Here is a 23,609-nt window from a genome sequence, read left to right as displayed (position 1 = left end):
TTATCATGTTTTCTTCTGCTGTTTTCTGTTCTTTTCCTAATATTTCCTAATATACCATTTTCTTTTTTGACAGTTGATGAGGATTTAGGTGACATTTTCATGAAGCTGTTTCCAAGCTCTCTTTCCCAACCAACAGTTAATTTCACTGTGTGTTTATAGATTTCCCAGGGTACAGGCAAGAGATGTTAGTTATTTAGCCATGAAAACACAGCTAAATTACAAGAGTGTTTTAGGCTGTAAACAGGATGACTGTAGGTAGAATTTAATATTTGCTCAGTTCTACTGGTGATTTTATATTGTCCTAGGTTTTGTTATACCAGAGATTTCTCACAAGTATGTGAGGCAGTGAGAATGTTTCCCATGGACCCCATTTTTTTAGTGGGTTGTTGATTATTTTAACAGAACATTAATTCTAACATGGAATTAATTCAATGAGTTTTTTCTAAGATGGTTTTGCTAATTTTGCCACTGTAAGGTATATCCTGACCAAAACCAAAGGAATCCAAACAAATGCATAATCTTTTGCTGTACTAACTCGATGAAGATTTAATCCCATAGTCTTCAATATCAGATAGAGATGCACAGCCCTTCAATTTTTTTCATAGCCGAAATGTATTATTACTACCATAATGATTGCTAAGACAGAGTTCTGGAGCTTAATGAAATCTGGGATTAAATAAATCACCTCAGGATTGTTAAAACCTAGCTGTGAAAGAACTTAAAATAGTTGTTTCTAAAAGAAGTGCTGACAGAAAAAATATATCACTGCAAGTCAATCAGTCTCATCTCTGACTTTAAAACACTTGTTATGTTATATTTCGACGATAATTGTCAAAAATTCCTTAATGGGCCAAAAAGACCTCAGTATCATACCATAAGCAGAGATAGTTTTTAAATGAGATCCTCAGCACTCTCCTTTCATGGAGTACGAGTCATTTGACTTTTTGCTTGTTAGCATAAGATCTTGTTTTCAAATTTGTGGCTGTACTACAGTACAGAAGCTGGGTGTTTTTGACGATTTCCTGTTAACACAGTTTTCTCTGAGAAGGAGTTCTGTTCCTTACTAATTCTGTTTACTGCCATGTATTATAGGCAGAGTTTTCTTTGTATGGCTTTTTTTTCCTGTTCCAGTCTCAGTCCTGCTGGTCTGGGAGAGATCAACAATGGAAACATTATTTTATAGCTGTGGTAGGTTGACCTTGGCCAGCAGCCAGGCACCCATCCAGCTGCTTTCTCACTTCCCCTTCTCAACAGAACAGGGGGAGAAAATAAGATAGAAAATCTCATGGGTTGAGATAAAGACAAGGAGATAACTCACCAATTACCATCATGGCCAAAAAAACCCAGAGTTGACTTGGGGAAAATTAATTTAATTTATTGCCAATTAAAAATAGAGTAGGGTGGTGAGAAACAAAGACAACACTAAAAACACCTTCCCTCCACCCTTTCTTTCTCCCAGGCTCAACTTCACTCCTTCATTCCCAACTCCTCTACCTCCTCCCCCCACAGCCTGCATAGATGGAAGCGCTGGTCATCTCCCAGTCTCAGTTTCATTTTGATTTGGAGAGCTGAGATGGCTCCTTGACTCAGTCAACTGTCCTGTCTGTTAAAGGCAATTGGAAATTACAAAGCTAGACTTGAAATGCAGAATAACATCGTGAGTACAAAGGGACATCCTCAGCTATTAGATCACAAATAAGGAGGCCAAATACATGAACTAGTCCCAAAGATAGCCAACAAACTCTAGTCAATTATTTGAAAGACATTTAGGGACATGATTTTATGTGCCTGTTTTGGAAAGTAATTTACTCCAGCATATTGGTTTATTAAACCAGAAAGGACCCAGGCCCCTTTCATTTTCACTGTTCTCTCACAGCTGGAACAGCTTAGAAATGTGGGCATGCAAGAGAATAAATTAAATAATTGCTCTTCTCATTGTTTTGATTCCCTGTGCACTCAGGAAGCCTGATCTGAGCAGTTCAACTGGTAGAAGCCCATAAACTCTCTGCAGAGATTCAGTGCCAGAATAAAAAAATATTTTATGAATTAATAACCCCATAAAATGGGAAAACAAGTTATTTTGGACAAGCTTTGTTTTAGTATTTGATAGGTGATATAATTACTGAGTCCTTGATTCTTTTTCTTTTCAGAGCATACTCAACACCTTTAGATTTCTTCCTTGAGACCGCAGAGTGACTGCAAAAACTGACCAACGACAGCAGTTTTTTAAATATCACTGGGCTTCTGACAAGTAAGTTCTTCATTCTCAGTTTTGTTTTCTCCCCTGTATTCCTAACTTGTATTTTATCCTTGTATTTATTATACGGACTACCGTATTTATTATCTGGGCCAAGTGAATATGAGTGCAAATTGAATAGTATGAAAGTGATCTTAATCTTTCCCAGCTAGAATGAAACCTACCGATATTACAGATATAATTGAGATGAAGTACTGGATCACCTGATTGTTCCAACTTGTAATGCCAGTGGGACTGTAGTCATATCTCTGGATGTTTGGGGTCTTTTCCCTGGTAAAAGGTTAAATGGTTAAAAACTTTTTTCTGTCACTAGAATTGTGTGGCATCTGGGTCTGGAAATGCTTATCCATTTGCAGTTGGGCTTTTCTTCTTCTTCTTGGGAGCCTCCAGAGGTTACTCATTGTAGTAAATGGGACCCTAAAGTTTTCCAGGATTCATATGGATACAAAAACTGTGGTCATATGCCTCCTTTGCCCTTTTAGTCTCCTGTGCTCCCTCTACTCTTTGAAAGGTTGAGCTGCTCAGTCTCAGACATGTACTACCTCAGGATCAGGAGTTTGCTAACACTACTTCTAAATCAGTACCTTACACAGTGCAGTCTACCTAGTACAACAGGTTATACTAGAATAACCTTTTAATATAACTTGTTTCCATGGCTATGCTTATATCTACATTGCAGCAGTACCTGACTCACTTTCTCCTACTGACTCTGCATTGTCTTTCTCAAATTCCCCTGCATTCCCCAAAATGTAGACCTTTGCCCTTAAACCTTCTCATGCCTGTGCAAGCTCAATACATCACTACCCCAAAGGTAAACTGATGTAAAATGAGGAACCCGAGCCTTGAAAAGGGTCTTCAGACTTTATTCTTCTCCCATTATTGTTAGATTTCCTGGACTCTGTTGTCGCTATACTGGGAAATGGGAAGAGAAGCTTGTATGATCCTTGGCTTCAATTCTAAAGGAACAAGAGAAAAACCCTTTTCAAAGTTTTTAAAGCTTTTTAAAGTAACCCAGAAGTTGTTACTCCTCCCAGCCTGCGTGAAGTCCAAGGTGAATACTCTTAGACAAATACAACGATGGTATCTCTCAAAAATAGCAGAAATTTTATAGAAAGGGAAAAATAAAAGTATTTAACAATTTGGAAGTCCTTACTGGACTTAGGGAAAGGAAGCTGGAAGAATTTGGAAACTGCTGGAAATAATAGTGTCTGAGGATAGCCTCTGCAGTTAGAGGAAAGAGTATTAGAAGGGCTGGTAGGATCAGGAAAAATGGAGAGGAAAAAGAACAACTCGCATAGGAAGGGGGAGAAAGAGGACCCTTACTAAGAGGAACAGAAAAGAAAGCTCCATTCTGTTCAGGACTTGTTGAAGGAGAACTTCAGAGCTTCTTAAAGTTTTCCTGTTCATAAAGAATAAGTTTTATAAGAAACTACATTTTAAAACACAAAATTATTTCTAAACAATGGAGTTCACTCATCCTAGCTTCTTAAGTGAGGGATTTTTCTCTTTATATATATTTCCAGAGGCTGCTCCACCAAAATAGCAATGAAGATTCTCATATCACTACCACACTTCATCTTTCTTTGTGGTTTTATATAGCTACTGTAAATATTATGTTGTTTCCTTCTTGTTGGAATATATTCCACTTCAATGTATCTGATGGATTTTATGAAACTCAGTGCCTGGTTACAGGCTGGCTCAGCTTTGGCAATGATATTTGATCATCCTGTGTATGATAGGTAATGAAATTTTAGGATGTTATAACTTTTTGCCACTGCATATTTCTAGGATAAAGATGAAGAGAATGCATTGAAGTCATACAATGTCTAATATTTCATTACCTCATATATCATAATTAAGCAAGTTTAGCTACCTGTAGTCTCCAAAATAAAAGACTTCTGGTGTATTATTTCATATAAAAGAAGAAAAAGTGATATAAAGAATATGCACTATTTAATAACTGCTCACATAAACTAGTAAAAATACAGGAATCAAAATCTTTGGATATATTATTTATATTACTTAAATGTAATTTTATTAGAAGCTACAGATTGAACAGCTGAAATTTTACATTCTACACAAGCAGATGAAATTGTAGCATTTTTCTCAGTTTTTATTGTTTTCACAAGTGCAAAATCAGCTTCCTTCTTTCTAATTGCTTGCTTGCTTGCTTTTCAGGTGTTTTGGCTATAAGCATGTAGTCAAACTTTTGAAACTTTATTTGGGGTCTTAAAGGAACACACGGTCATGACTTAGATTTCTCTCATCCCAGAAAGTAAATTTAATGAATACATCACTTGTTACTAAGTGATCTCTCTCCTAATTATCTGCACTTTTGTGTGGTTCACTGTCCTATCTGGACCATAATGTGTCAGAGATATGTATAACAATATAGTTTCAGTATCTACTTAATTGGCCATTCACTTGGATTTTACTAAGAGGAAAGACAGGCTAGAGCCAATAGCTTCAATTCTTCTTGGATTTGTCTCTAAGATGCAGTTTTGAAGCTCTGTCTTGTTTACCATGAAAAGCAGACCATAAAGAAGCTGTGGTCATTTGACACAATGAATCCAAGCCTAATTTTTTAATTACTGAATCTCTGTGGCAGTAAGCATATCAGGACTGTGCACAAAACTGATTTATCATTTAATCAACCCAGGAAATAAATAATAAATAGTGAATCAATCTGAATGGAGAAAAGGGAGGTTTTCATTTTGAGATGGGGGGGGAGGAAGAGGCTCAATTTGTGTTTAGGCAGATGAATTGATTTTAACTAACAACATTGTGTTTTGAGGCAGATGTTACAAAAGCAAAGGAGAAGGATAGGCAGGCTCACAGCATAGGTAGAAGTAGTGGTGGTCATATCTCCTTTTATTTTGTAGTACAGAACTGTAATTGTCACAGGGTCAATTCCCTCTTCTGCTAAGTAGTATTTGAACCCAAATCCATCACCTCTGATTACAGTACTTTTCAGCTACCTTGGCTCTACAATATTCCCAGGCAAAGTATTTATTAGAGTTTACTTCAATCCATTACATGTTCTGATAAAAAATTAACCCTACACAATGTCAATAGAGCACATGCTAAATGAGCACATCACAGAAGATACATCACAGAAGATACTTGGCATGAGGTGTCGTAATTGAGGGAGGGCATTTGCAGCAGGTTTCAGCAAGGTTCACAATTAGATATGTGTTTTCAGTTTTTTTCAGACAACCTGGAGCTAACAGAATATCCCTGTCAATGAAATTTGCAAATGATACAAAGAGTCCAGGCCACTTGCTATAGCAAGCAACCTGGGTTGCTTGGTAACCCCGGTCCATCTATATAAGGCAAAATACTGAATTTAAGGATAAAGAATACTAGCTTCATTGAGAGAAAGAGGAATTGTGTTCTAAGGAGTCCTAACCTTTGAGGAAAATATTTCAGAAATCACAGCAGATAAGCCACTCGAGTGAGAAAATTGATTACATAGAACGGAGGTCGTTGCTTTAGTCATAAGTCTGGCTTTGGTGAGACTGCTGCTAGAAGACTGTGTTTTGGTGCCCCTGTTTTAAAAAAGGGTGTTGAAAAAATCAGAGGGGGTCAGAAGAGGGCCACAGAAATCATTATTACACTGAAGAAAATGTCTGCAACAGATTCAAAGAGCTCAGTCTGCTTTGGCTTTTTTAAAAGAAGCCGAGAGCTGATTTGATGGCCTTACCATGGGAAAAAACAAGCAAGGAACATAACTGAAATCATCACTCTGTCTTTGTTTTGTGCGTTCACTTTTTAATTAGTTTCCTGGAAAAGGGTCGGTTCTTCTGAGTTGGTGTCATTAAAGTATTTTGGTTTTCTGTCACAGTGCAGCAGTAAATAAGGTGGGTGACCTCTCTTGTTTGATAATCTAGGCTGGGAAGTACGTTATTACCCAAATAAGAGCGGGTAATTTCCTTTTACATCATATTCTCCTTGCTTACAGTATTGTTGACTGGCAGCATAATTCTGTGGTCAAAATGGTGATGGCAGAAAAGTCCTTGATCACTATAGTCAGTTGTGTTCCACTGTTCTGAGAATATTATACACTAGATTACTTTGACTGCTACTTTGTTTAAATTAGGTACTTCTGTTTGTAAAGGTGGAGCTATATTAAGTTGCATTTAGGGAATTATATAAAAGCTCCTGATATATTTATTCAGATTCCTGATTTTTACTTGTTATCTTAGAAACCAATGAATGACATTTCACATTTACTACATGTTTATTTGTTTTATTTATTACTTATATTAATCTGATTCATTAGTCAAATTAACCATTTGTTGTACTGAGTAAACAGAACTGTGTGTTTCTTTCTGTTTACTGTGTCCTGCAAGATTTTAGAATTAACAGATTTCAGCCTCTGCTGTGGAGCTTTTACCATGTAAAATTTTCTGCCTTTATCAGCTCTCAAGAGATAGCTTTGCATGAACTAGGTATTGAACAGAGCTAACCTGAATAAAGTGAAGAAAATACCTTCCTTGCACCTGCAGAGGAAGCTACAGCTATCAAACTTGGACTGAACATTTCATCAGAGACCATTTTCTCCAGTCACTCAAACTCTCCCAGCTCAGTGGTTTGATGGTCAGCAAATCTTTACCAACAGATATGTAATACTTCAATACTGCATGTTATTTAATGTAAATCAACTTATGGAATTTAAGAAGCTTGGCAGTATATTGTTAAGATTTTATGTTTAATTTTAAATGATCCTACTTTTAAATAAAGATATATATTTAATCTGAAAAAATGCATCTAGTTAAAAAAACAGAGCAGAATAAAAAATTGAGCAGAATCCATTCTTGTATTAAAAAATGATGCATGAATATCTATCCAGGCTGCCTGCAGGACAATGGAAAATGAAGCAAGCAGCTCTACTTTGCGTGATTATTTGGAAATCCTTGAGGTGTTTAAGAAGTGAAATAGTGGATTGCCTAAGGCAACAAGTGTGTTACACTTAGATATTGATTTGTTTATTTAATAAGCATTACGAAAACGCAAAATACTATACATTATCTTTGTGAAAATAAACAGAATTCTTATTATAAAGAAAACAAATATGTCTTCTCATTTAGGAAATTTCAGAAGCAGATTATATGGACACTGAGGTATAAGGAGGACCTATATTTTTTTGTTTCAGTTTTTAAAGACGAGGTAGCATCCAGGCAAGTATATTTGTGTTCTGTTTGGTAGTGTTGTTAGTAAAGGGCTAATTGAAAGCTAACCTTGAAAACGTGTAGAACTTCATCTTCCATATATATAATCCCATGCATACCATTAGCAGGATTCAATATATTTTCCTCGAAATAGAAGTTACACAGTATGAAGAAAAAAGAAGCTAAATACGTACATGGTCTTTCTTTTTTCCTAGAAATGCACCTTGAATCTGAGGCGCCTCTCCAGCTCCTTAATGTAAAACTCTGTTCTAATCAAGTGTAATGGATTTACTTTCGGATATTTTTTCTCAGATTTCTAGCAGACTTTCTGCAGTATAAAGCCAAATGGCATCGTAATCTTTGTTATGGGAGAAGGCACAGGAAAATTCAGGTGAATGTGGAAAGACTATAAATAAAAAACATTAACCTCTGACCCAACAATTGTCCAGTAACAAGAGCAATTACTTAGACAAATGGTGCTCATCACAATCTTCTTTCCCCACAGCATGGCAGTTGCTCGGCATAGAGCATTGCTGAATAGATATGCTTTTGACGTTGGCAGGAAGGAATATGCTTGCCCACAGTGTGATAGAGCACTCATTGACTGGGCTGACAGGTATAACAAATAAAGATCTTGGCCACGGGAGATGCTGGGCATCTGTGACACCTGTCTTTGCTAATTCAGAGTTTTGCAGGTGAATACATGAGTGAAAATGAAGGGTCACAGTAGCCTGGTTGGGGGGACGGCAGAGGGGACAACTGAATGAGGAGTTCAGTTTCAGGGAGTCTCTAATCAGGCAAGAAACGCTGGTGGCACTGGGCACAAAAAGGCAGAAATTCACTCTAGTTCAGGTGTGTTAAAATTGTATTCAGGGGTTACCTTTCCCCTAAGAGACTTTGTGCGGGAGCAGGTATTGCCCATCTTTGCCACTCATGCTCAGCGCTGAACCTGTGGGCGGCACTATCCCCATTGCGGCGGTGGGAAGCTCTGCCTTCCTCCCCTGAAATGTGGCTGTGGCCCCAGACCTGATCCGGGCCAGCATTTCTGCTGTGGCCAGGTAGTACCTGGGTGCAGGGCATCAAGCACTCCCCGTACCTGCTGGTCTGGGCAAGTGAAACGGCCTGAGCTGCAGTTACACAAGGGTCCCCGCAAAGGCGACCCTTTGCAGGGGTGCTCAGGGCGATAGGAGGAGATGAGTGGTCCTGCTGGGCTGTCGGGTGCCATAATCACTCTCAGCCTCACGATCTCTCTCGTTCCTCAAAGATCCCATGGACTCATGTCTGTCTAACTTCTGGCATCCAACCGAGGGTCCTAAGTTTAGAGGTACCAGCACCTCAGGCTCTTCCAGTTAACATAGAGAGGGAGTACTGGGAAGGCAAGACCTTGAGGGACCTTGGTCCATTTAAGGTCTCAGTGGGCCTTCAGAGGTGTCTGTTTCTCTCCGTTGTCAGCCAAAGGCAATGTTCTCCTGAATTAGGAGCTTTGGTTAAGTGCCTAAAGGTAGGCAGGATCGGTGTGAACTTCTGTCCTCATTCCTGTAAGTGAAGCGAGCCGCCTCTGCTCCTTGCAGTGCACAGAGAAGCTGATGCTCCTGCCACTCTGCTCCTGCTCTCCAGCGGGCAGAGGCAGCTGAGTCTTCGAGATTTGGGTCCCGCAGCCTCCTCCCGCAGGCACACATCCTGGATGCCCAGCAGCAGCCCTCGCAGTGAGTGCGGGAGCCTGGCCTGGGAGGGTCTGTAGGGTCAGCACGCCTGTCTCGGCCCTTTGGCTGCAGAACAGGCTAGTGCTGCATCACCCACAACATTAAAAATAGAAGAAATCGATGTCGCTGCAGCTGGGATCCCTGGGGCTATGGTGTATGTCTGTGACACCCTGCCTCCAGCAGCTCCTCCTGGGGTTCTGGCAAAGGGCTGCAAATTCCTGACAGCCCAAAGAATCTGGGGCAGAGAGCGAGTGTTTAGTGTCTTTTTAAGGAGGATTACCACTTCCAAAATATCATTCCCCCAATCTGATATGACAGGGCAGACCCAGTCCACCTTAAGAGCAGGTTTGGCTAAATGCGGTCCTATGTAGCTCAACATGAATATTATTTTTGTATTGTAGTACTAATAACCAGTTAAAAGATAACAACGCTTATTAGGCAGATAGATACAGACACATTCTTTGCCTGTCTTGTCAGGGTACAAATGAGCAAAGAGCCAGAAGTACAGTTCATTAGGAAGGAACCAAGCCATTTAATTATCCTAAAAAAACTGTCTTCCTAATTTTTTTTTCTCTGTCTTTTTTTGTGCTAATGGTTGTAGTCTTCTTACTATTCACAGAGATTTATATATTGCAATAAAGGTGCAGAGCATCTGTCTCATGGCCTATCAACTTCATCAGGCTTGGGGAATTGAGGGAAAAAAGGAAAAGAAAATATGTGAATATAATGACTATAATATTGAATTATTTTATGCTGCCATATGGAGCTAAACTGGTTAAAAAAGGAGAAGATTTCCATTTCAATGCTATTTGTTTTATAATAGAAACTTCCCTTTTCTTCGTCCTTCTACTTCCAGAAGGGTCTTATTCAGTGCATTCAGTCCTAGCCAAAAGGTCACTGTTGTCCTACAAGAGAGTCCTCCCTCCCCTTCCTGGCACCCCTGGGTGCTGTGAATAGAGCTCTCTTTCTCTGAGGCTGAGATCCACCAGCGGGAAGGTGCACCGGGAGCAGCTGCTCCCCTCCTGGAGGTCAAGTGCATCACCCCTGGGTGCTGCCGAAATTCTGCCAGGAGAGGGACGGGCAATCCCACCAGACCTCCTGGCTCTGACCCTGCAGCGCTCAGCATCCTGACCACCTTTCCACTGCATTGTGCCATAAATTTAAATTAATTCAGTCTCTTTGACAGATAGTTCCCTAGATAGGTGATTTTTAGTTTTATATTAAATTTCTCAGGCTAGTTATTTAATGTTTGTATTTGTAGATGCATTCTTCATTGTGGACTCTCAACTTTGACAAGGTGTTGATAAAGTAACACATCCTGGAATATGAAGCAGTCAAATGGCTGTTCATTCCAACTGAATTCTGACATTCCTAATCCCAGTACATAATATGTTTAATCTTAGTTTTGTCTTACGGTATTCAGTGGGAGTTCTTATGGGGTGACATTCAAATCCCTGTGAGTAATGCTCTCCCTGGGCTTCTTTCTGTAATACTGGGAGAGGATGTGCAGGAAGGCTGTTGCCATTCCAGCTTGTGCTGTGAAGAAATAAGAGACAAAATAACCAGTATGAAAAGCAGAGAAAGGACTCTATCGTAAGGCTACTCAGCTTGGTGATTTCACTGGTTTGGGATCAGAGACCTTCACTTGCACTGGATGGATGGAGTCAGAGCAGAACAAAGAGCAGCAAACCCAACACTGGAGGAGTATTTGAGCTCTAGGAGGAAAGGACAGTCTCAAACCCCATGGCAGACAGGTTTCTGGAGAGACCACCTGTACTGCAAGAACTGTCTTTGAGGACATAAGGGGACCTTTTTCTGCCTTGTAATGTATTTTCATACTTCCTAAATTAAACTATGCCTACATGCCTTTACAAGCATCCCTCTCTCTTCACTTGCTTATAAGAACTCAGACCAGCTCCAATATCTTGCTATTCATAGGAAACTGTAAAGACATTTGAAGAAAAGAAACATAAAAGACCCATTTACTTGCAGGTAAAAGCTCAGAGGAATAGATTATAAACAGCACAGAAGAAACCTTTAGAGAGTCTCTCTGCCAGTGCTTGGCGTGCTTTTGCTCAGCATATGCAAAGGCAGATTTGGGGCAAAGCTGGAAACGCTCAGGAGACAGAGCAGAGGGTGCACATGTAACATCAGGGCAACTCCTGCCAAAACACAGGTCTGTATTCTGAGTGAACAAGTAGTAGAGTTTCTGAGGAAAAAGGAATAAGAATGCCTACATATCATTTTGTGAAACAGCTACATCAGTTTAATTGTAGCTTTTCTAAACATCTAGCCTCAAATAGACAAGCAGCCTCAGAGGTTTCAGACTCAGGATTTGAAAATATAAGATTGCAAATAATCCGTAAACACTGGCTTAACTGTAATGTTTGTTATCCTTAGTTATTGGTGGTATTTTCTGTGTACTGCCATAGAAAAGGACAGACTAGAAACTCCTAAAACATGAGTCTTGTAAGGCAGTGAGAGTGTACACATCAAAATGACCAGAAAGGGACTAGATCAGTCCCCAGCAAATTAAGAATGTGTATTCATTATGCTTGTAATAATGACAGTATGTTTTATAACATTACACTCAAGCAACTGTAATTTCAGTTTTATGGAGCAAAAAGTGCAATCTCTGAGATTTAACTTTTAGGTAGTGGATTTAATTGACACTGCTTGAAAAATATTAATGGCCGTTCATGAGTAGGTATTGTCTCTCCCCTTATCCTACATGATTGTTTTAATTTAAACTGGCACTCTGCTTTGTGTATAGAATTATTGACAAAAATATGTCTTTCTTCAGCAAATGATTAGCTAAATCATCCTTTTATTTACAAGCAGCACTGTGTCCCTGTGCCCTAAATCTTGCTAGTTGGAAGAGTGGGAGGGAAGGCAATTTAATTAAGTTAACTTTATTGACCCGCTGGAGCTGTTGTTTAATAGCATGGCTCCCTGGAGTGTAGTGCAGGTAAATTGAATGAATGCCACAGAATATCACTTCCCTTCATTGCATATTTCAAACCTCTGCCAGGCAGTTTGGGATGAGCAGCCAATCAGGAAAAAGGTTTTTCCAGCCTTGCTGGCATGGGTGGCATTTCCCATTATGCTCAGAACAAGGTGCAGAGCGTTACCCATGCGTTCCTCTGAGCGTATCGAGAGCGATAACTCTGGGATCGTGTGTTGCGCTCAGCTGCTGCATTCGGAAGGCAACTTTGTGGATTGGCTCTTCAGCCATGTATCCAAAAATACCTTTCTATGAAGGAGGAAAACTAGCGTGTGAATCTGAATGAAAGTGCTGTGAGTAAACTATTTAATATTAAAACCTTGATACACTCATTCTGCATGAGAAATCAGAGTCCAGAAGGATTGTAAGAGATATCTTCTGGAGCTGTGCTTGTCATTAAATACTTGGGAACAAAATGAAAAATTAAAAAACTTCTTTGTTAAACTGTTATTTGACAAAACAAAAGCTAAAAAGACTTCCACAATGTTTTCTCATAGATAATACTGCCTGCAACTCTTTCAGTTATTGCTTCTGTTGTTAAAAACTTTGTTCGAATGCCTTATTAATCTATGAAATGAGTACAAGCTTCTCTGCAGTTGACTGGAACACATCCCATTTTCTGCGCTATTCTTCAGTACTGCCCACTGAGTGATAAAAGACAGTATTTCAGTCTGTTGCACCTGTACTTCCAAGTAAAGCCAGATCAGTAGTTGTGCAATGTAACAGCAACTTCATATAGCTTTTAACCCTTGCAGAATTTAATGTTTCTGTGATTAAAGCTGAGACCCAAAGATCCAGTCCTACAGCTTTGCTTAAAGAATTAAATACAGCCACTCAGCTAATTTATGTTCTGCTCTGGAAAATAATAAGAGGTGCAACTTTAATTACAATTCATATTTTTCTCATATTCACTTAGAATTCAGTGTCTCGGATAAGTTTGTGTGTAATTTTTCCTTTTATATGAGAACAGATTTTTCTTGGCTTCAAACTGATGCTTTTAATTTTAAATGCCTATGAGGCAAGAGAGGTGGTTTTGCAGGGGAGGGGCATTGTCCTTTCTTGTGCTGACCAAAATAGTTGGGAGAAGCAGGCAAGTTTCAAACATGTGTAAGTCCTTCTTTAGGTCAGACTTGGGTGTCTTTAAACAATCACGCTTAAAGTGTTGCAGCCATGACTGCTACCCCTATGGTAGGCATTGCGCTGATGGTGAGGACCATCCTTTAGTACGTCATTTCTCACGACACCACGTCACCTTGCGGAGGGGCTGGCCCTTGAGGAGATCGCTCTCAGTTCCACTCCTGACCTTTATGCCCTAATATGCCACACGCACTCTCAGAAGTGGTGCCATGTACTTTTAATATACAAGCCCAAGCTGTGGTGCAGCCTAGAAAACTCCAGGCATTCCTAACCTGGCCCTCTGCTCCAGGCTCTTGGCAGAGCACCAAGAGGGAGGAGAGCCACCCTCAGCATCGATATAAAGTCCAGAAGTTAAAATTGCCTTTAATTCAATGTTAGATTAACATGGCTTTTGGCTGGCACTGCGTGTTTGTGTATTTACTTAAAAGGATGATGTCTTGCATGGGTAATCCTGAGAAGTTTACTAGCTGATATTCTCCAACGCTGTTACTTGATCTTCAATAAATGTGTGTTTTGGCAGCCGTTGCATATTCCATGTCTGTAAGATAAGTGCAGTTTCTGTGCTAATGGTTTTGTCTGGTGTCGGAGGCAGGCCTTAAAAAGTAGACTTCTCTGATTTTCAGCTATTTTTTTGCTTCCTATAGAGTTTTTGTTATGACACTTAACATTCTGAAAGCTTTATTGTGTATCTAATAGAATGAAAGGAAAATGCACATCCATGATGTCATCCTACAGTTCCTTCCAAATGCAACAGACAAATTACATAGAATCAGAAGTGATGGTTTTCCTGCATAAGAATTCATACTGTGTATTTAGGTGAAGTTCTTTAAAGGTGTTAAAATACAAATACGTAATACATACATGAATTTTAGTTTTACTTGATTACAGTTTTAAAGGACTATTAAATCAAGGTTTATAATATTATTATTTATTTAGTATGTTTAATATTTAACTTAACATTTTTAATTTATGTGTATAGTAATATTAATATAAATTATTAAATGCTAGTTGAGAGTTCTGAGTGGAGCACAGAACTCATGCCTAACACTGATTTAGACTTCAATCCTTATTTTTCTGGGTGGCAAAGTTGACTTTAAGTAGCTCCCACCCCTGTCCACAACCTACCACCTGTCTCTGCCTCTTTTCTTCCTATTGTGCTGGTATAGTTTTTTGTAGGACTGAACACTGACCTGGGTTAGCAACCCTGGAAAATTACCCATCTCCTTTCTCTTTTTCTCAAGGTCCTTTATACAGCAGAGCAGTGTGCTCATCTGGTTTGCAGTGTAGCCCCCAGATCATTGCTCCGGTGCAGCTGAACATGCATCACAGGGAAGGGAACTGCTTCAGTTCAGTCAGGCCAGAAAAAAGTGTCCAGCAAACTACCATTGGATTTTAAGACATGCTATTTGCTTGATGTTTTAGCCTATAAACTCTACATAGACACGCTTAAGGTTAAGTACTAGTAATGGTGTTTTCTCTGAGACAACTCTTTGCTGAAAACTTTTGCCAGTACAGGAACAACATTTAGGGATAGATTTAGCTTTTGATATTTGAAGGTTTTATGAGTTTGGAGTTTTTTTAATGCCAAAAGCTAGGAAAAAGTCTAAGCTGGTGCACTTACACCACAGAAAAGTGTAGTTTGCTTATTTGAGGATTAGGTATAAGAAATTTTTGCTTACAAAAGTTTGCTGATTTACTAGGTGGTTGTTTGGTTTTTTTTTTCAAGTATATCTTATATCAAGTGGATAGAAATAACATTGTAACTTTTTTTTTACAGCTACTAACAGAAACTTTCCCTGTCACATCTGTTTTATTTTGGGGTTGGTCTTTCCCACGCCTAAGGAACACGGAGGCAGAAGTTTTACAGCTGCAGAGGGATAGCATCTTCTAGGCTCCAGCTGTTCTGCTCAAAGGCGTTCCTGCTTTCTACTGTCACTGTCACTTGCCAGCTGGCAGTGCTGCCCCTGTGGTTTTGCTAACAGAGTGGCTCACGTGATTGCTCCTTAGCCTGAAACGTGCAAACTCAGTCCAGACCCACAGTTCACACCACTTAAATTTAACTGGCTCATTTTGCCTTGAGCATTTTAAAGAGTGTTCACACAATCTCCTCCGCTGCCGCAGCTATGGGGCAGAGTGTGGAAAACAGGGAGGAGTAATGTTGTCAAACCAGCGTAATATTGTGTGCAAAGTGAGTGTTTGCTATTCCCCAAGTCTTAAGCACTTTAAACACAAGAGAAGGCAGCAGAAGTGGCTGTAGCATGGTTGTGTCCAGCAGACTTGCGTTCAAGTGTGATGCTAAGCATGCAGCGATATGTAAACTCATATGCAAATTTTTTTTGTTCACTCTGATATCTAAACATTCATTCACCTTTTCCCCCTTCTAAAGACTAAAGATGGCCTGTGCTAGCATTTTGAGGTTGGTTTTCTTTTACCTTACATTAATTGGTTGTTTTATTTAAGTAAATAGAGATCAGTGAGGATGTGTCAAACCTTTGCTACACAGGAAACAAAAGTTTGATTTAGACTACAACATAGTCTCTAAGTCAACCACTTAGAAACATAAGAATTGATTAGGAGATGCTCTCAACAGCTCATGGAGCTTAACCTCCATTTAATAGATAACTAATGCTCCATAATCCCAGCTATGGAAAGGCCTAAGGAGTTTGAAGAGTTCAGTTTGGTAATTTACTAGGAAATCCCTGACAATTACTCCAGAAGGAAAATTAAGTATATGGAGAAGATAACATGGCTGGACACCTGAGACACCTGGACATCTGGACACATTAGTCTCTTTTTGTCCTCTGGAGTCAGAAGCCTGTTACTGCAATATCCAAGTGGATTTTCTGCCTTACCATGTACACACAGCGAAAGGACAGCAGCACCATTGTTGCAAGGAGAAAGGAAGATCCTTTCTCTGCTGCAAAGTGTATTGGCAACAAAATCACGGTTTAAATTATCTACCAGTAGATGACAATAGCCTTTATTAGTAAAATTAACAAAGAAGTAGGGGAAGAAATGTAGTTTCTCAGCTTGGAAGTCATGTATGAGAATTCATTAATCCCTGTGTTTGTTTTCTTAAATAAGGGAGCTTGAATAAAATCATTGAGAGGAACCTTGTGCCCTTGCACACATGCATAGAGTAGCATTTCCAAACCTTGACCACAAGAGAGAAAAAAAACATTAAGAAAGAGAACTTGTTAATACAAAAGCCAGGAACTCTGAAGGGAACTCCGTAGTACACTGGCAGTGGAGGTACTCTGATCCAAGAAACTACTTCAAAAGCACATCAGTCAAGTCAGAGGTGATATTTTAAAGACTCGTATTGAAGCATGAAAGGCCAGTAATAACCAACATCACAATTTCTGCCAGAGAATAGGAATTGAATAGTCATTTAAGTATTTTATTTTATGATCATCATTAACTGTCTTCTACATCCAGGGTATTAGATATCCCTTAACTGTCTTCTGCAGCCAGGATGTTAGACATAAGGAGAGCTGCAATTTAGGCCAGGAAACACCCCAGCAGTTCTTATGTGTCTGGATGTTATGTTTTCTTTCCTTCATGATCACTGTACCTCTAGCAAAACCACTTGTTTCTGTATGTTATTGTTATTCTACTTTTGGGAAAGCGGTCAGACAGCATTATGAAATGCTAAAGCATTGTACTGAAAAACCCACCCTGCATTAATAAGAGTGTACCTCTATGTAATGTTTGCTTATATATATTTTGAGCTGGGATATTTAGTAGGTGTTTCTGGAGCAAAGGATTCCAACACAGCTGCTAATATGGCCCATGGCAGGAGATGACGCTGGCTTTACCCTTCTGTGCCCACGTACCGCTCTGCGTAGGTGCACTAGCCCTCCGTGGGGTGTTTCCATTCAGCTGTTTGTCAGCTGCTGAATTCTCTGCTGAGCGTGTCTTCTCTGTAGAGATTTATGGACTCACGCTCTACTTGGAGGAACCCAGTCAGCTAAGACGTGGAATGAGTGTCCATACTGCTCAGCCCTGCCTGGGTACCAGTGCTCAGGTCAGCATCACAGCAGCCCAGCTCAGGACTCACAGTGCCCAGGGCTGGATTCCATGAATTGTAACCCCTAAATCTACAGTAAGCTGTGTCACCCTATGAAGTGCTTCACCTGGCATTGTATGATAATAAGGGTATCTAGCCCAAACCTCTTGTGCTGTGAACCTATGAACACAGTGAAATAGATCATCTCTGGTTCTCCATACGTGCTCACAAATTACGCATGGACAGCAGGTAGGGAAGTTCCTTTTGAATTGTCCAGAGAGTCTGGTGAATTACATAAATACTGAACATGAGACACCGAAACATACGTGGGTGTTGTCAGGGGCCCAGTGCAGAGACACTGCGTCAGGGTACAGCGTAAGGTAGTCCACCAGCAACCTCACTAAGCTTTCAAAACCATTCTCTTGTTCTTCTTCCATCCCCCACCATTTCTAGGAGCTCAGGAGACCTGTTGGCAGGACAGAACCCTTATCGTGGGTGGTGATCTCCTTTAAAAATCTGCCTCAGCTTTTATTGTATTGGATTGGCTGGCTTTATTTTAGTTTCCATCTTTTTCCTCTTTGTTTCTCTCGAGATGGTTGTTTTCTCTTGGCTGTGGGTAGTGCTGCAAGTAGAAGAATATATGTGCATATATACATTCAGAATCCTTTCTTCTTTCCTGTGCCAGGCAACAGGGGTGTGTATTTCTGCATCTTTTCAGCAAGTAGTTTTCCTTCTTCCTTTATACAGATCAATCCCTTGCCTCTGTCTCCCTTCAGAGTCAGGGGGTCGTGGTATGTGCAGCTTTGCTTTCTTGAAGGAGAAGGACTGTATTATTTTCACCATCCAGACAATGGATATCACCTGCTGTAGGCAGCATGGGCTTTGCATACCTTTTTTAAAGTCAGACACAGGGTGATCTTTTCTCACTGCTGTACACTGGCTTTACACATCGGTTCTGCCTTCCTGTTTTCAGATGTTATCAGCCTGAATTAACTCTGAAACTAAACTGCTGTTGTTTTCATTCTCATAATTACTGTACCAAGCATGGGTACAAGCCTTGAGGATTTACTTTTTCACTCCAAATGAGCAATGTCAAGTGAAATAAGTATTCTAAATTATCTTCCCTTCTTTCTGAGAAAAAGAAAAGTTACAGCTCACTATCAAGTATTAACAGAATGGAGATATCTCAGATTCAAGTCAAAAAAGAAAGTGTGATTGAATTAGTTTATCATTAAATTAATCATAATAAAATTATGTTTACAGGTATAATAGATGCATATGGAGTGCATATGTATGTATAGTGAATGTGTGTATATGGATACACACACACACACACACACGTGTAGTAAGCAATATAAATATGTTATCTTTATTATTTAACTGCACTTTCCTCTGGATGGGTAAAGCAGTAGGATCCAGCCTTGCTAGCTCAGGTTCAGAGGAGCTCTGAACACCTTCACAATCAGTTCAGTGATGGTTCAAAACACGTGTATGTTTTAAAAGACTAATATTTCGTACTAAGAAGCGTATAAGTGTTTATTGGACTTCTGTTGTAAACGAAAACAGAGATGTTTTTAAACTGAACCCTATCCAGAGAATGTGGACAACATGTGAGGAGTAAAATAAGTAAATACATAAAAGAATAACTGAAAATGTATCTGGAAGACAGAAAAATAAAGTTTCAGGTTATGCCATGGTGACAGTGGATAATTGCAGAGAACTTTGCCTTTTACTAACTCCAAAACATGGGTAAAATATGGCTTGTATTTGTCTTATGTCTAAAGCACAATTTCATTGCAGGCTGTGCTGGGAAAAGTTACTCTTATAATTGTTTGACATTTATTGATTTTTCAGTTAAAAAAAAAGTCCCATGGGTCAAATTCTACTCACAGTGATATTGATGTATCTTGCAATATTTTGCAGTTTCCTCACATTCCTGCTGTGAAAGAGGAGACCACAACTGTGTGACTTTCCTATCCTGATCACCATAAGATTTATAGAAAAGCATGTCACTGTTCCCCTAGCCAATGCACTCTAATTCCTGGAAATTGCACTGATTAGAAGAAGAATTAAAAAAAGAAAGAAAAAAAAATGAAATAAGAAAAAAACCCCAAGTTACCCCCAGGTTTTCATGAAATTAACAAAGCTTCCCTGTTGCCCAGATGACTTTAGGTTCTGAGAAGTCTGTCAGCACAGAGGCAACAAGGGCAGAATTACATCCAGGTGCAGCAGGACCACATTTTATTTACATGACCAGTTCCCACTGAAGCCAGTGGAAAGTATCACTTTGAGGTACTTGTGAACTTGTACAAAGGCAGCATTGCGCTAAGAAACTAGTGTTTTTCATTAATTGCCAGAGGTTTAAATATGTTTTGTCACATTGCTAACAAACATGTTTCTGTTGCCCTAGTTTTACATAGTGAACAGAAATTGCTTCAGATTTACTATAACCCAGAGTCTAGCGAGACAGATTTCTTCCAAAAGTGTGGTGTGGAAGTCCTTCTTTGTGCCTTTTCCAAGGACGGGATTTCAAAGAGTCGTCTTTGACTGATATCAGCAGCATCCATAACAAAAGTTGAGAGAAAGCAAAATGAAGGTAATTTCAGCAAGTTATGTCCCTGCAACCATGGTTTTGCCCTGCATGCAGAACTGATGTGGCTATCTTGAAAATGGGAGCTTAATTTGGAGAAAGTCTTTCTCACCGTTCTTTATGCATTAGACATACTTTTGGACATGCTTGGCAGCTGGGTGATCCTTATAACCTATCCCATTGCTTGGCCTTAAGGAGAGGCTGAGAGCATGGTTTGAGGGGAGAAGGTCATATTCAGATGGCCTGATTTCCATGCAAGCTACTGTGTCAGATGTTACCTAAAGTTTTAGAGCCAACTAAGTGGAAAGAATTAGGCACAGAAATTAGTGTCCTTATATAGGCCCTGTGACAATGGCTTATAGTTGGTACATAAAGGATAATATCTGAATGTAAGTAAGCACCATCCAACCACTTTCCTCTTGGACTAGTTCATTTATGCAAGACACACTAAATATAGGAACATCAATGGTGGCACTTTAGCATAACAAATTCACAGCTTTATTTGTGCTCTAGATTACCAGTCACAGACTGTCCTGGTGCCCTGACTGGAAACACAAAGTAACTTGTTAATTTGTGTGTGCTAATAGATTTTCTGTGTTGCAGAATGCATATAATTTTGAATAATTTCTCTTTCCCAATGTGTATGTTTTCCACTATAAGCAACTACTCAGTCTTTTAGCAATAATTGCTGATATTTTTAAAGATATGGGTTATAATCAATATCTGGGAGTTATAATTATTGATTGGAAAAAAAGTCCATTGAAATAATTAGCCATTACTACTCAATATGTTTCCATATGGAGTGGATGCACTTGCCGTAATTCTAGTTAAATAAGAGGTTGCCTACATACTGGCCTATTTAATGGATTTTACATCTAAGAAAGAAAAATCAAAGATAAAAATCTAATGTTCTGTCTCTAGCTTTTCTACTTTTTATTTTAGGTTCTATTCTATGGCTCCATTGTGGCAGAAAAGAAATGCTTTCATGCCTGTGATATCATTGTGTTCAGAAGCCCCAGGCCTTGCTCAGTAGAACTAGCTCTGATGAGTAGCTTTAATAATTTAAAAGGCAAATCTAGCACTGGGAGAGGAGGGGAAAAACACTTTTTGTGATGTTTGACCCAACATAACTTGTTTTACACATCCAGCATTCTTGAAGAGTTTCAGGGAAGAGCAAGACCTATTGTTTGCCATGGAGCCATGGTCATGCATGTCACTTACAGGACCTGTTCTTGGCTAGAATAGCTCTGTAGGCTGCAGGACATTCAAAGAAACGGTGGCCCTTTGCTTCTGGGGTACCTGGTGAACAGGGCATTGCTGTGGACTAGGTTTAGATCCTATGTAATGGCACAGGTTTTCCCCATGTGAAGTACTGGAAAATGAGAAAGCTGATGGTTTCTTGCTATGTATGTATGCTCCATGAAAAGGAACAGCATAAATAGAAGGAGGCTGGATGTGAATAAAAGGAGAAGCTGGGAATGACTGGCAGTGTTATGTAGAGGTAGGATGGGAGAGAGTATGGGAAGAGTGAAGCGGAACAGCATGAAGAGCAAATACAGGAGTAACAAAGAGGAGAAAAGAGATTGACAGATTGGGAGAAGGAAAACATGCAATGATAGAAGGACCAGGAAACTGGGAATGGAAAAATGAGAACAGAGAGAAGAAAGAGAGATGGCACATTTTGTTATTTAATTAATGGCTTAATGTGCTGGATACTCAGAAGAATTTTTCATCTAAATAAGGCAACAGAGTCACCTTCTTAACCTGACTTCTCTAAGCATTCCCTTACAGCCAAATGAATATATGTGTCATCTCATAATGTGATTATGACAGAAGATGCAAGCAAAGCAAGTTTGAACCCAATACCTGTAGTATATTGGGACAGCTCTTAGGAAAGCTGGGAATTGAAGGAAAATCAGTGAACCAACACAACTCTTAAAGAACAAAGCTAGAGAATGCTTCATTTTGTTTGAAATATTGCTTAAGCATCAGGACACCCCCCACCTTCATTTTCCCCACTCAAAGAGGGAGAATCAAAAGCTTAGTCCTTTGGTTTTAGCAACATTTCAGCTCAAGGAGCTAGGCAGATCTTGGTCCCCTAATAATTTTTAAGCCATAAAAGGTACTTTGCCTACACGCCTTATAGGCAGCGGTGTGCAGCACAGACACTATTCCGTCAAGTTTTTGCAGAGAATAAATCACAAGTTCCTGTCAATGAGCAAAAAAGCCTCAAGGCAACATCCAATTACCTCTGTGTTCACTTAACATGATTTTATAAGACACTGTACAATATTGCAGCTTGTTATTCCTCAGTAACGTCGCATATCCCGTGTATGCTGTAGGGGTGACTTTGATTTCTCCATCAGCTACCCCTTCCCTGGCCCCCATGTTTGACATTGTACTCCTGCATTGCTTAGGCTAAAAGTGACCAAAATAATTTCTGTAATACAGTCTTTATTCCACAATGGCACTCTCAGACTTAAGGTGGGATTGTTTGTAAACATACTTTTTGATAACTTGAAGGAAAAGTGTTATAGAAACTGAAATTTTGATCACATGTTGCATTATAGAGTTCCTTACTGTAAGCCATGCATGTTGCATCCTTTGCTCTTCATGCAAGAAATACTGTGTGAAGTAAAGTTCAGGCAAAGATTAGTTCAAATAATTTTATTCATCAACTATGTGTGGAAACACAGGATACTGAGAGAGGCATCAGTAGGCTAAGAGATTATTTAAAGTGATATTGTCAAATTCTCAAGTGCCACTTTAATATGTTAGTGGATTAGTGTTTAGTCATTACTTTAAAATGTATTGCAGACTCCAAAGTGGTCTGCTTTACAAGGGGAACATTTTGAAACAATAAAAATATGAAGGCTGGATAAGAACACTGCCTAAATGCTGTGCAGGTGGTAGGTCAATTCAGAGTCTGAAATCAAACTTGCTTCTCTCCTTTCTGTGGCCAATAATGTGTGTGTGCCTGTGTGATATAACGCTATTTCATGGACAACTACAAGGTTTGGGAGAAAAAAGTAACAAGCTAATGGCTGTTGTGGTTTTGAAGCACATTGATCTTTCTCCCTGTCCAAGACAGAGACTGCAGGAAAAGCTGTTATTGATGTAACATTTACTGGAAAATAGTAATGTTAGGAGAAGTTAAAATCAGAGCAAAGTCTTCAGTTTTTGGAATATTAAAATATAGATGATGAATTACAGTCAATGTAGATAAACCACTTACTTACCTCCATAATGCTCATGTAGGATGAGATTCTGCAAACGCTCCCCATTCAAATACCCTCTTCGGTCTCCATATGCTATCTGACAGGCAGTAATCAGGGCAAAGCAGTGCTGAAATTGATTCCTATAATACTAGGTTTTTTAATGAAAATCCTGATGACAAATTATCTTTGTTGTTCTCTTCCCCATTTTATCCCTTGTATTCTAAGTTAATTACATGGCGTTTTAATGGAGGCTTTTTGAGCATACTGTACATGTCAAAGAAAAGCAAAATCCTGTCAGTTTCTGGAACTTGCCCAAACTCTTAAAAATGTATGTGAATTTAATTCTGATAGTGTTTTAATTTGGGGGTTCATCATTTATATTTTTACCTGTCAAACACTCATTCGGCTTCTCTTAGCATAACAGGTGGGAGTAAAAAACCAGTATTCTCCCTCTTGCTTGTCTTTTGTGAATAAAATGAAAGAAGCAGTAATTGTACATCTCACAGGCTCATGATTTAGG

The 23,609-nt window shown here is 39.3% G+C and overlaps 1 protein-coding gene across 3 annotated transcripts in view; it reads left to right on the top strand.

Moving 5' to 3' along the window:
- Positions 1 to 23,609, top strand: part of LOC140647861 (poly(rC)-binding protein 3-like) — a 560,741-nt gene that overhangs the window by 361,135 nt on the left and 175,997 nt on the right. For all 3 annotated transcript variants that reach the window (XM_072852964.1, XM_072852961.1, XM_072852965.1), the window contains one exon: positions 2,151 to 2,251. The gene's annotated coding sequence lies outside the window, so the exon portion shown is untranslated. The remainder of the gene's footprint in view (positions 1 to 2,150; positions 2,252 to 23,609) is intronic.

This window comes from Ciconia boyciana, chromosome 2 (assembly GCF_034638445.1).
Source record: "Ciconia boyciana chromosome 2, ASM3463844v1, whole genome shotgun sequence".
Taxonomy (NCBI): Eukaryota; Metazoa; Chordata; class Aves; order Ciconiiformes; family Ciconiidae; genus Ciconia; species Ciconia boyciana.
The sequence above is the reverse complement of the archived record's forward strand: the minus strand, read 5'-3'. Positions and strand labels throughout refer to the sequence as shown.